Raw genomic sequence first — 15,006 nt, forward strand, 5'->3', positions numbered from 1 at the left:
CCAAGTGGGTGTGACACCTACTCCCGTTGCCTGCTGCACTGCTGCTTGGATTCCATCTGGCAATCTGTTCACCGTCTGCCTTGGTCTGTCTCCCCCTGTCTGCTACAGGTACCCCCGCCACATTCCCCTCTCTCTCCCAAGCTTTCGCTCGCCTCCAGCACACATGCACTGTTAAGGCGAGTGACTCTGAACAATGGCTAGCCCCAAGTTGTTATATTTTTCGAAAGTGCTTTATGCTATTTGCCTCACCAATTCTGCGTGCTTTGTTGACTATGAGCTTGCTTGTTTACCCAACGTGGGACAGTCTATATTATGTTTGTTCCCATACTCGGGACTCTGACTCTCTATTGGTCACACGGACTCTTGGCCTCCCATCCTATTCTAACCACCTCTCGCCGGCTTTGTATTCATGTTACCTGATGAAATTGCTGTACAAAAGGATCTTGTTGCCATCTAATGCACATTCAAATCTTATAAATCAATACTGCAGAGCTCTCCCTGTCCTTTGCCATGCCCTGATTGTATTACTGTTGATTATATCTGGAAATGTGCATGTTGTTGGTCAATTTCTTCAACAGATGATCAGGTCTATATAATTATCAAACTTGTTATCATATATTGGAAGTAGAAAGGAAACAAACTCTTTGTTTAAGTATTAAATTCTTCTTTAGCAATACAATTGTAGGCAGAAATTGGTACAGATTACAGTATATGATAGCTCTACCCAGGTTCTGCAAAGTGTCTAAGACATCCTGTAACTCCTAAAGCCTCCCCAGTCCCCCTTGCGTGACTTTCCCTGGCAACAACATTTTAATACATCTAACCTCCCCGTGACAGCAGCAACCATCTTGTCAGCAATTAAAAGCTCAGAGGTGGGTTTGACCGAAACTTGACCTTTCATCACAAGTATAGGGTCATAACAAGGTGAACGAGTCTAAGAATCTTCTGACAGGTGGCTGTTTTCATCAGGCCTGCGGCAGCCTTGTGTTCTCAGAAAACCAGTCGTATTCTCAGGACCTCAGACGACGAGACGGCCTACAGGGAGGAGGTGAGGGCCCTCGGAGTGTGGTGTCAGGAAAATAACCTCACACTCAACGTCAGCAAAACAAAGGAGATGATCGTGGACTTCGGGAAACAGCAGAGGAAGCACCCTCCTATCCACATCAACAGGACAGTAGTGGAGAAGGTGGAAGGTTTTAAGTTCCTCGGCGTACACATCATGGACAAACTGAAATGGTCCACCCACACAGACAGCGTGGTGAAGAAGGCGCAACAGCGCCTCTTCTTCTTGAAGAGGCGCAGGCTGAAGAAATTTGGCTGGTCACCGAAAACACTCACAAACTTTTACAGATGCACAATCGAGAGCATCCTGTCGGGCTGTATCACCGCCTGGTACGGCAACAGCTCCGCCCACAACCGTAAGGCTCTCCAGAGGGTAATGCGGTCTGCACAACGCATCACCGGGGGCAAACTACCTGCCCTCCAGGACACCTACACCCCCCGATGTCACAGGAAGGCCAAAAAGATCAACAAGGACATCAACCACCCGAGCCACTGCCTGTTAACCCCTCTACCATCCAGAAGGTGAGGTCAGTACAGGTGCATCAAAGCTGGGACCGAGAGACTGAAAAACAGCTTCTATCTCAAGGCCATCAGACTGTTAAACAGCCATCACTAACATTGAGTGGCTGCTGCCAGCATACTGACTCAAATCTCTACTTTAATAATAAAAAATTGGATGTAATAAATGTATCACAAGTCACTTTTAACAATGCCACTTTATATAATGTTTACATACCCTACATTACTCATCTCATATGTATATACTGTACTCTATACAATCTACTGCATCTTGCCTATGCTATTCGGCCATCTCTCATCCATACATTTATATGTACATATTCTTATTCATTCCTTTACACTTGTGTGTGTGTGTGTATAAGCTAGTTGTTGTGTAATTGTTAGATTACTTGTTAGATATTACTGCATGGTCGGAACTAGAAGCACAAGCATTTCGCTACACTCGCATTAACATCTGCTAACCATGTGTATGTGACCGATTTGATTTGGGGCCCAGACAGGAGGAGTATGAGCGTAGGCGGTTTCCGCCTTCTGATAGTGTCTGAAGGGCACAACACTCAAAACAGGTGTTAACACACACATAGAGGTTTATCATAACACAATTTATTAACCCTTTAAAAGGTATGAGGCCTTGGTATAACCTCTTCATTCCCCCCTTTGAGGCCACCAGGCCTCAACAAAAGCGAAGTAACTCAAGCATAGTGATTATAAGAATCATCCATAAAAGGTGCATTAGATTGCAAGCAATCCTCAAGAGATTGAGGATAGAAATAAGGGTCTGGGGGATGAGGAACATGAAGCATAAACATGCCTGGCATAGCCTTATGAAGTACACATTAGCCAGTTGCACAGAATGCACAAATGCAAATAAACAAAACGATCAGTAGGAGCAGTAATGGAACCAAAATGGAAAACAACTTAAATCCAAAATGTCCTAGTTTATCTTTCAACCACACAAACGGGAACCAGGAGTGTTCTCCTGTGGGGGTGTAGGTATCAGCCAACTGTGTTAATTCTTTCAAAATCTCTGTCATATTATCAGAGGAGTCAGGGAGATGCATAACACATTCAGTGGGGGAAATAGAATTTAGGGCCCTGCAATATCCACCCTCCTTAGCTAGGATGTAGTCTAATGCCAGGCTATACCTGGCTGTAACAGCTTTAAGATTCTGAACATCAGTAGAAAGAAGGGCAAAACCAGCAATAGTCAAATTCATATGGACCTGCATGGAGTAGGTGATGTTGTCAATCCAATCACCTATGACAATTGATCCAAACAACTCACTCTGACTCTGAGGGTTTTTCAAAACGACTACATACTAACCAATAGGCGTGGCTCGTCTACTCAGATTTTGGACCATGTTTATCCATTGATTACTGGTTTTCAATTGGTTCCCCTGGATCTCTATTCCTCCGAGCAGAGACTGCTGGTGCAGAATAAGAAGCACCAAAAACATGTACCGTAAAGGTTTACCCCAATTTTTGTTTTTAATAATGTGACCATAGTGGTCATGTGTAACAACATCTGGGTCTGGGTGTGCACTCTTATCTGTTAGGATGGCTCTGACGTCTTCTGGCAGTGTGATAGGTGTTGCCTCAACTGATGCTCTTGGACCTTCACTGCTGTAGGTGTTGCCGCGATGACCTGGTATGGGCCCATCCATCTGGGGTGGTTCCATTTCCTTTTTTGGACCTTAAGCTTGATCCATTCTCCAACATTAACAGGTAGGCTGTCTGGGTCGCCCTGTTCTGGAACTTTCTGGGCCTTCCTGTATTGGGAATACAAAGACCTAACAGCATGGGTTAGTTCCTTCATATATTTACTCAAATCATCATTCAGTGCAGTCAGCTCAGTCAGTTTTGGAGTCATTGCTCTGTGTAAAGGAACGTTTATTGGATGGTCAATTAAGAGCTCATGTGGGCTAAGCCCTGTTCCCCGGTTTATACTATTAAACATTTTCATGACTAAGGGAAGACACTCTACCCATGACTTCCCTATGGAGTGGCATGCTTTGGGAAGCCCCCCTTTAATGGTTTGATTAGCCCTCTCAGTAAGCCCATTACTTTGTGAGTGGTAGATACAAACAAACTTCTGATGTATCTCCAATTGGGTAGGCACCTGTGCAACCACATCTCCTGTGAAATGGATGCCATTGTCTGCAGAGAGAACTTCCGGAACGCCAAATCTAGGGAGGATTTCCCTTACCAGAAGTTTTGCTATTGTTTTGGCATCACAGTGCACGGTTGGAAATGCTTCAACCCTCCTGGTAAAATGGTCAATTATTACCAGGCAGTATCTCTTTCTTTCTTTTCGTTCAGGCATGTCTATGAAATCCATAGCTAAATGGGTGAACGGGCCGGCTGGCGCTGGAAATTTCCCTGGTTTCAGGGGGGTACCCTTACCAATGTTGTATTGCATGCATGTAGTACATATATACATGTGTGTTTTGAAAATTTAAATTAGATTTGGACAAAACCAGGTGTCAGATATTAGTCTTACCATCTCCCCCTTGGCGCGTGACCCACCCCGTGGGCCAGGCGATACACAGAGGAGACGAGAGGTAAGGGCAGAACAGGTTTGCCAGGGAGGGACTGCCTCCACAGGCCATCAGGGCCCCTAGAGCAACCTCTAGACTCCCACAAAGGGTGATTAAGTGCATCCGCAGTCTGGTGTTGGTCCAGATCACTGATTTAAAATGTACACGGGGAGGAAAGCATAGTAGCATGAGAATGGCAACGAGAAGCAGCATTCCTAGCAGCAGCATCAGCAGCTGTATTACCCAAACTAACGCTGTCAGTGTTACCTGTGTGGGCACAGACCTTAAGAATAGCCAACTTGGCAGGAAGCAACATAGCATCAAGCAGGACTTCTATCTGTAAACTGTGTTTAATAAGAGTACTAGACGCGTTAACAAAGTCCCTACCCTTCCAAACGGCAACCCAGGAGAGGCAAACACCAATGGCTATGCAGAGTCAGAATAAATGTTAACCTTCAAACCACTACCTAATATACATGCTTCAGTAAGTGCTAGAAGCTCAGCTTGTTGTGCTGAGAAATGTTCTAGCAAAGGCTGTTCAATCAATACTGTCCTATCTAATGAAACTATACCAAACCCTGCATGTTTCCTACCAGTCTCCCTATCAATATAGGCAGAGCCGTCAACAAAGAGAGTAACATCATGGAGCTCAAGAGGTTCATCATAGCGATCAGGCCTGGCTTTAGAATCACGTTGGACTTGATCAGGACAGTGGTGAGATTCTCCATCTTCCAAACACGTGCAGTTTTGCTGGGTTAACAACAGAGCATTGTTGAATCGTAAGGTGAGGCTGTGTCAGGAGACATTCGTACCTAGCCAGTCGTGCAGCTGTAAAGGCATGAGTTTTTCTGATTCAGTAATGCCATCACAGCATGGGAGACGTATACAGTAGTAGGGTGTTGTAACGGCAGAGTGGCAGATTTCTCAACTGCATAAGCCGTAGCTGCCAGTGCCCTATCACAGGGATGCAGACCTCATCTTTTGGGGTATCCCAGTGACTCCCATTGTCCTCACTGACTTAGATGTGAGTCCCAGGCCGAGGTGTTGGCCTGTAGATCAAATGCAGGAGGTGTGAGCTCCAGTGTTTATTGAAAAATGGTACCCCTTGATCGTTGACCTTCAGAGTAATGATTGGTTCTTTGGTACCATCTGGAAATATGTACTGGTGACACTGGAGAAGGGGGTCAGGGCATCCCTATTGTTGATTATTCTGCGGTGGGAACCACACCTGGTTTGTCGCAGGAGGCTGTTGGGGCCATCCATATTGTCCACCATTTGGTTGAGTCTGGGGGAAAAAACAGGTTGAGGCTGTCCAGTGTAGGCTAGTCTTCCATCTCTACCACCTTAGAAGTTCCCCCTGCCAGCATTCCCTTTCCATTGACCTCTTCCCCTCTGCTGCCAAGGTTGCTACCGTGGTTGTTGTGGGCACATGTTTCTCATATGACCTGTCCAGCACACCAGCGGTTGTCTCAGTGGTGGTAGGTATGGTTGTGGGTTCCCATATGGCTGAGGAGGGAACTGAGCTGCAGGTGCTTGGTGAAACTGTGATGCAGGCTGTTGAGGTGGTTGTGGTGGTGGTTGTTGTTGCTGGGTGGCTGGAGTTACAGCTACCATTAGATTGTTGGTTTATCCTTTGTCCAGTTGGGCTAGTTGGGCTTTCTTGAGCTGTGTGTCAAGTCCAGCCTTTCTTGCTCTTTCCTTAGTCTTCATCTTTTTCCAGGCTCTGCAATTGTTTATTACCAGGGGATACGTTCCCACGGGACTGTCATCTTCACCTGGTTGTGTCTTCATCCATTCAGTCCGTTTCATCTCCAGTCTCTGTGATGTTCGAGGCTGTATGTTTTTAAATTCACCCTGAAATAGTGCTACCTCACTTTGCACCATGTTTGATAAGCGCCTTTGTTCTGTCCTCGGGCGATCCAGCTGTTGCTGCATACTCTGTGAACTGACAGCACGTGCATGAGAGTCCTTCAGACTATCGGCAAACTCGCCACCTTCTTCAATTTCAGCTCCACTTTCGCCTTATCTCCTCTTCTCTTCCTTTGTTAAGTTGCTTCCACTTATCCTTTTGTCTCTGTCTTCATCATTGCAATGTCGTCTGATTTCTTTCAACAGCTTTATCCATTTCTCTCTGCACCTTCTTTTCTTGAGCTGCCATGAGGTCCTTTGCCGTGGTAACTCTAGGGTAGAGAGGTGTTGATTGTGTCCTGGCATCATTCCATATATCTCCTAGTTCTTAATACATCTTACCCGGTGGTGGGAGAGAGTTTTCGTCTTGGTCTGGCAGGGGACCAGGTTCCCATGTCTCCCTATTTAGAAAAGTCAAGTCTCCAGTAAAGACAACATTCCTGGTACCATCAAATCAAATCAAATTTTATTTGTCACATACACATGGTTAGCAGATGTTAATGCGAGTGTAGCGAAAAGCTTGTGCTTCTAGTTCCGACCATGCAGTAATATCTAACAAGTAATCTAACCTAACAATTCCACAACAACTACCTTATACACACAAGTGTAAAGGAATGAATAAGAATATGTACATAAAAATATATGAATGAGCGATGGCCGAAAGGCATAGGCAAGATCCAGTAGATTGTATAGAGTACAGTATTTACATATGAGGTGAGTAATGTAGGGTATGTAAACATTATATAAAGTGGCATTGTTTAAAGTTACTAGTGATACATTTATTACATCAGTTTTTTCATTATTAAAGTGGCTAGAGATGAGTCAGTATGTTGGCAGCAGCCACTCAATGTTAGTGATGGCTGTTTAACAGTGATGGCCTTGAGATAGAAGCTGTTTTTCAGTCTCTCGGTCCCCGCTTTGTTGCACCTGTACTGACCTCGCCTTCTGGATGATAGTGGGGTGAACAGGCAGTGGCTCGGGTGGTTGTTGTGCTTGATTATCTTTTTGGCCTTCCTGTGACATCGGGGGGTGTAGGTGTCCTGGAGGGCAGGTAGTTTGCCCCGGTGATGCGTTGTGCAGACCTCACTACCCTCTGGAGAGCCTTATGGTTGTGGGCGGAGCAGTTGCCGTACCAGGCGTTGATACAGCCCGACAGGATGCTCTCGATTGTGCATCTGTAAAAGTTTGTGAGTGTTTTTGGTGACAAGCCGAATTTCTTCAGCCTCCTGAGGTTGAAGAGGCACTGCTGACTGTGTGGGTGGACCATTTCAGTTTGTCCGTGATGTGTACGCCGAGGAACTTAAAACTTTCCACCTTCTCCACTACTGTCCCGTCGATGTGGATAGGGGGCTGCTCCCTCTGCTTTTTCCTGAAGTCCATGATCATCTCCTTTGTTTTGTTGACATTGAGTGTGAGGTTATTTTTCTGACACCACACTCCGAGGGCCCTCACCTCCTCCCTGTAGGCCGTCTCGTCATTGTTGGTAATCAAGCCTACCACTTTAGTGTCGTCTGCAAACTTGATGATTGAGTTGGAGGTGTGCATGGCCACGCAGTCATGGGTGAACAGGGAGTACAGGAGAGGGCTGAGAACGAACCCTTGTGGGGCCCCAGTGTTGAGGATCAGCGGGGTGGAGATGTTGTTACCTACCCTCACCACCTGTGGGCGGCCCGTCAGGAAGTCCAGGACCCAGTTGCACAGGGCGGGGTCGTGACCCAGGGTCTCGAGCTTAATGACGAGTTTGGAGGGTACTATGGTGTTAAATGCTGAGCTGTAGTCGATGAACAGCATTCTTACATAGGTATTCCTCTTGTCCAGATGGGTTAGGGCAGTGTGCAGTGTGACTGCGATTGCGTCGCCTGTGGACCTATTGAGGCGTCAAGCAAATTGGAGTGGTTCTAGGGTGTCAGGTAGGGTGGAGGTGATATGGTCCTTGACTAGTCTCTCACAGCACTTCATGATGACGGAAGTGAGTGCTATGGGGCGATAGTCATTTAGCTCAGTTACCTTCGCTTTCTTGGGAACAGGAACAATGGTGGCCCTCTTGAAGCATGTGGGAACATCAGACTGGGATAAGGATTGATTGAATATGTCCGTAAACACACCAGCCAGCTGGTCTGTGCATGCTCCGAGGACGCGGCTGGGGCTGCCGTCTGGGCCGGCAGCCTTGCGAGGGTTAACACGTTTAAATGTTTTACTCACGTTGGCTGCAGTGAAGGAGAGCCCACAGGTTTTGGTAGCGGGCCGTGTCAGTGGCACTGTATTGTCCTCAAAGCGAGCAAAGAAGTTGTTTATTTTGTCTGGGAGCAAGACATCGTGGTCCGTGACGGGGCTGGTTTTCCTCTTGTAGTCCGTGATTAACTGTAGACCCTGCTACATACCTCTCGTGTCTGAGCCGTTGAATTGCGACTCTACTTTGTCTCTATACTGACGCTTAGCTTGTTTGATTGCCTTGCGGAGGGAATAGCTACACTGTTTGTATTCGGTCATGTTTCTGGTCACCTTGCCCTAATTAAAAGCAGTGGTTCGCACTGAAAGCGCGAATGCTGCCATCAATCCACGGTTTCTGATTGGGGAATGTTTTAATAGACGCTGTGGGTACAACATCACCGATGCAGTTGCTAATAAACTCGCTCACCGAATCAGCGTATTCATCAATGTTATTGTCCGACACTATGCGGAACATATCCCAGTCCACGTGATCGAAGCAATCTTGAAGTGTGGAATCCGATTGGTCGGACCAGCGTTGAACAGATCTGAGCACGGGCACTTCCTCTTTTAGTTTCTGTCTATAGGCTGGGAGCAACAAAATGGATTCGTGGTCAGAATCCCCTCCTTGGCTCGGGACTCTTCCTCCCTCTGGTCCTGGAGACCAAGCACCTGGATCTACTAGTTTGTTTGGGAGTAGTGGATAAATTCCTTTAAACCTATCTCCGCAGTAGGAAGGGGGCGGTGGAGCATATGGTGGAGCGCTGCATTCTAGAGGAAGCTTCTTTGTCTTAAGAGAGTCAGGGTGTTTAAACATTGCTAATTCTTTCTTCAAACAGGTGGCATTCGGTTGGGACCAGAATAGGTTACCCTCAGTTTTTAACATTGCCAAAGCAGTCACAGAGAACAGGGTGGATTTTTTTCTTTCCCTTTGTCTTATTTTCCTGTCTTCTTTTCACGATGTCCTGCACATGGTGATACTTGGTTTTATTAAATGACCCATCCATAGCCCATCTATATTCAGAGGCTTCTTTGTCCAATCATGCCAAGTCTTTTTCCATTGTGGGGTATTTTCCTACTAAGAACTGTAGAGGGGTGGCAGGTTTCATAGCAATCGGTCCCTCAGGTAACTCTGAGCTCCCGTCTACCATATCTCAAAAAGTGTTTTTGAAAAAAATAAAATAAAGGTAATTAGGCTCTACGTGTAATGTGAATACAGATAAATGAATACAAAATAGCCCTATACAGTGCCTTGCGAAAGTATTCGGCCCCCTTGAACTTTTCGACCTTTTGCCACATTTCAGGCTTCAAACATAAAGATATAAAATTGTATTTTTTTGTGAAGAATCAACAACAAGTGGGACACAATTATGAAGTGGAACGAAATTTATTGAATATTTCAAACTTTTTTAACAAATAAAAAACTGAAAAATTGGGCGTGCAAAATTATTCAGCCCCTTTACTTTCAGTGCAGCAAACTCTCTCCAGAAGTTCAGTGAGGATCTCTGAATGATCCAATGTTGACCTAAATGACTAATGATGATAAATAGAATCCACCTGTGTGTAATCAAGTCTCCGTATAAATGCACCTGCTCTGTGATAGTCTCAGAGGTCTGTTTAAAGCGCAGAGAGCATCATGAAGAACAAGGAACACACCAGGCAGGTCCGAGATACTGTTGTGGAGAAGTTTAAAGCCGGATTTGGATACAAAAAGATTTCCCAAGCTTTAAACATCCCAAGGAGCACTGTGCAAGCGATAATATTGAAATGGAAGGAGTATCAGACCACTGCAAATCTTTGAAGACCCGGCCGTCCCTCTAAACTTTCAGCTCATACAAGGAGAAGACTGATCAGAGATGCAGCCAAGAGGCCCATGATCACTCTGGATGAACTGCAGAGATCTAAAGCTGAGGTGGGAGACTCTGTCCATAGGACAACAATCAGTCGTATACTGCACAAATCTGGCCTTTATGGAAGAGTGGCAAGAAGAAAGCCATTTCTTAAAGATATCCATAAAAAGTGTCATTTAAAGTTTGCCACTAGCCACCTGGGAGACACACCAAACATGTGGAAGAAGGTGCTCTGGTCAGATGAAACCAAAATCGAACTTTTTGGCAACAATGCAAAACGTTATTAATCTTCTCCTTTCCCCCTTCTGACAACCAGGTGGCGAATCGCATCTCTGCATGTCTGGCAGACATATCAGTGTGGATGACGGACCACCACCTCAAGCTGAACCTTGGCAAGACGGAGCTGCTCTTCCTCCCGGGGAAGGACTGCCCGTTCCATGATCTCGCCATCACGGTTGACAACTCCCTTGTGTCCTCCTCCCAGAGTGCTAAGAGCCTTGGCGTGACCCTGGACAACACCCTGTCGTTCTCCACCAACATCAAGGCGGTGACCCGATCCTGTAGGTTCATGCTCTACAACATTCGCAGAGTACGACCCTGCCTCACACAGGAAGCGGCGCAGGTCCTAATCCAGGCACTTGTCATCTCCCGTCTGGATTACTGCAACTCGCTGTTGGCTGGGCTCCCTGCCTGTGCCATTAAACCCCTACAACTCATCCAGAACGCCGCAGCCCGTCTGGTGTTCAACCTTCCCAAGTTCTCTCACGTCACCCCGCTCCTCCGCTCTCTCCACTGGCTTCCAGTCGAAGCTCGCATCCGCTACAAGACCATGGTGCTTGCCTACGGAGCTGTGAGGGGAACGGCACCTCCGTACCTTCAGGCTCTGATCAGGCCCTACACCCAAACAAGGGCACTCCGTTCATCCACCTCTGGCCTGCTCGCCTCCCTACCTCTGAGGAAGCACAGTTCCCGCTCAGCCCAGTCAAAACTGTTCGCTGCTCTGGCACCCCAATGGTGGAACAAGCTCCCTCACGACGCCAGGACAGCGGAGTCAATCACCACCTTCCGGAGACACCTGAAACCCCACCTCTTCATGGAATACCTGGGATAGGATAAGGTAATCCTTCTAACCCCCCCCCCTTAAAAGATTTAGATGCACTATTGTAAAGTGGTTGTTCCACTGGATATTATAGGTGAATGCACCAATTTGTAAGTCGCTCTGGATAAGAGCGTCTGCTAAATGACTAAAATGTAAAATGTTATGTTTGGCGTAAAAGCAACACAGCTCATCACCCTGAACACACCATCCCCACTGTCAAACATGGTGGTGGCAGCATCATGGTTTGGGCCTGCTTTCTTCAGCAGGGGCAGGGAAGATGGTTAAAATTGATGGGAAGATGGATGGAGCCAAATACAGGACCATTCTGGAAGAAAACCTGATGGAGTCTGCAAAAGACCTGAGACTGGGACGGAGATTTGTCTTCCAACAAGACAATGATCCAAAACATAAAGCAAAATCTACAATGGAATGGTTCACAAATAAACATATCCAGGTGTTAGAATGGCCAAGTCAAAGTCCAGATCTGAATCCAATTGAGAATCTGTGGAAAGAACTGAAAACTGCTGTTCACAAACGCTCTCCATCCAACCTCACTGAGCTCGAGCTGTTTTGCAAGGAGGAATGGGCAAATATTTCAGTCTCTCGATGTGCAAAACTGATAGAGACATACCCCAAGCGACTTACAGCTGTAATCGCAGCAAAAGGTGGCGCTACAAAGTATTAACTTAAGGGGGCTGAATAATTTTGCACGCCCAATTCTTCAGTTTTTTATTTGTTAAAAAAGTTTGAAATATCCAGTAAATTTCGTTCCACTTCATGATTGTGTCCCACTTGTTGTTGATTCTTCACAAAAAATTACAGTTTTATATCTTTATGTTTGAAGCCTGAAATGTGGCAAAAGGTCGAAAAGTTCAAGGGGGCCGAATACTTTCGCAAGGCACTGTATGTGTATAGTCTATCCCTTAACTCGCATACGTTTATTTAAAGCAGGGTGATAAGTAAATGATAACTGAATACCATGTCATTTATGGGTGGTGTAAAATAATCGTCCTCTATGGAGCAACCACGAAATAGTAAAGGGTTCAAGATAATTTATAGCTGGTATAAACTTTGGTGTAACCTCCACAACAATCCTGGTATCTCTGTGATAATCTTCTCCTTCCAAGGGAGAAACTATTACTTCCAAACTATTTCTTTTTAAAATAGCGTGGGTCAGTAACATATGGGCAGGTGTATTCCCTAATACAGCAATGGTGTATGCTTTAAGGTTTATCCACCCACAGCCAACCCTTTGAGCATCTGATCGAAATGTTCACTCCGCTAATTCAAATATACAGGCTTTATATTGTCTAAAACTAACTCCTGATTTAACATCCCACCATCTAGTCATACCACACAGAAGATATGATACATAGAACAATTACAAAATACATAGAACAATTACAGAATACCTTATCAGAAAAATACTCAAACTCTTAACTCTATCACAACAATCAGCGTTTTATATTTGGAATTCATGCCCTAAGCCCTATCACCAAGTCTCATCAAACACAAAAATAACCGGCAGTTTAAACTTGGAATTTATGCCCTAAGGCCATCACCAAGTCTCATAATCATAAACATTTAACCCAGGAATTTATAACCTATTTTCACCTAGGTGGTTTGTGCTTCCTCCCACAGGTTGTGTAACAATAATTTCACACTTTCAATTATTCCACTATTACAGAGAAATGTAGGTTCATATAAATTTAACAGCGAGGTGCCACTTAAATTGGTATAGAATCAGCTTGATCCCCCTCTGTCGAAGATGCTTGGACCTTATTTTTTTATTTTTCAGTGGTATTGTTAACAAATTACGCGCCCATAAATAAAATGACAACAAAAAACAGTGTCACGCCCTGACCTTAGATTGCAGTTTATTTTCTCTATTTTGGTTAGGTCAGGATGGGATTTGGGTGGGCATTCTAGATTTTGTATTTCTATATTCATTTCTATGTTTTCTATTTCTTTGTGTTGAGCCGAGTATGGTTCCTAATCAGAGGCAGCTGTTTATTGTTGTCAGCCCTTTATCGTTAGGCAGCCCTTTTTTCCACTTTCAGTTGTGGGATCTTGTTTTTGCACAGCTCTGTAAAGCCTGCAGAACGTGACGTTTGTGGTGCTTTGTTTATTGTTCTGTATAGTGTTCTGAGTTAAATAAATATTTAGCATGAGCACTGAACACGCTGCACCTTGGCCTACTCCTTACGACGATCGCCACAAACAGGTTCAGCACCTGGTTCAACTGTGATCTGGCAGAGTTACTCCCCCTCAAGAATTCCATTTGGCAAATCACTCGGCACAAGCATACTCAGGCTCTGGCTCTCGTTCAGGCAAATATAAATAAGTGCACTCAGGCTATTCGGAAGGCCAAAGTTAGTTTAAGGAGCAGTTCTCTCTCTGTGGGTCTAACCCCAAGAAGTTGTGGGAAACGGTTAATGATCTGGAGAATAAACCCTTTTTAACCTGTCTCTCCTCTCTGGGGAGGTTTCCATTGCTTGGAAGGCAGTCACGGTGCATCCTTTATTTAAAGTGGGAGTTCAAGCTGATCCTAACTGTTATAGGCCAATTTCTATTATGCCCTGCTTATCAAAAGTGTTGGAAAAACTTGTCAATAATCAACTGACTGGTTTTCTTGATGTCTATGGTATTCTCTCGTGTACACAATCTGGTTTCCGCTCAGGTTATGGATGTGTCACTGCAACTTTGAAGGTCCTAAATGATGTCAAAATTGCGCTTGATTCTAAGAAATGTTGTGCTGCTATTTTGATTGACTTGGCCAAAGCTTTTGATACGGTAGACAATTACATTCTTGTGGGCCGGCTAAGGAGTATTGGTGTTTCTGAGGGGTCTTTGGCCTGGTTTGCTAAATACCTCTCTCGAGTGCAGTGTATAAAGTCAGAACATCTGCTGTCTCAGCCACTGCCTGTCACCAAGGGAGTACCCCAAGGCTCGATCCTAGGCCCCATGCTCTTCTCAATTTACATCAACAACATAGCTCAAGCAATAGGAAGCTCTCTCAGGCATTTATATGCAGATGATACAGCCTTATACTCAGCTGACCCCTCCCCAGATTTTGTGTTGAATGCTCTACAACAAAGCTTTCTTAGTGTCCAACAAGCTTTCTCTGCCCTTAACCTTGTTCTGAACACCTCCCAAACAAAGGTCATGTGGTTTGGCAAGAAGAATGCCCCTCTCCCCACCGGTGTGATTACTACCTCTGAGGGTTTAGAGCTTGAGGTAGTCACCTCATACAAGTACTTGGGAGTATGGCTAGACGGTACACTATCCTTCTCTCAGCACATATCAAAGATGCAGGCTAAGGTTAAATCTAGACTTGGTTTCCTCTATCGTAATCGCTCCTCTTTCACCACAGCTGCCAAACTAACCCTGATTCAGATGACCATCCTACCCATGCTAGATCACGGAGACGTAATTTATAGATCGACAGGTAAGGGTGCTCTCGAGCGACTAGATGTTCTTTACCATTCGGCCATCAGATTTGCCTCCAATGCTCCTTATAGGACACATCACTGCACTCTATACTCCTCTGTAAACTGGTCATCTCTGTATACCTGTCGCAAGACCCACTGGTTGATGCTTATTTATAAAAACCTCTTAGGCCTCACTCCCCCCATCTGAGATACCTACTGCAGCCCTCATCCTCCACATACAACACCCATTCTGCCAGTCACATTCTGTTAAAGGTCCCCAAAGCACACACATCCCTGGGTCGCTCCTCTTTTCAGTTCGCTGCAGCTAGAGACTGGAACGAGTTGCAAAAAACACTCAAACTGGACCGTTTTATCTCCATCTCTTCATTCAA

This window comes from Salmo salar, chromosome 18 (genome assembly GCF_965601325.2).
Source record: "Salmo salar chromosome 18, fSalSal1, whole genome shotgun sequence".
Lineage (NCBI taxonomy): Eukaryota > Metazoa > Chordata > Actinopteri > Salmoniformes > Salmonidae > Salmo > Salmo salar.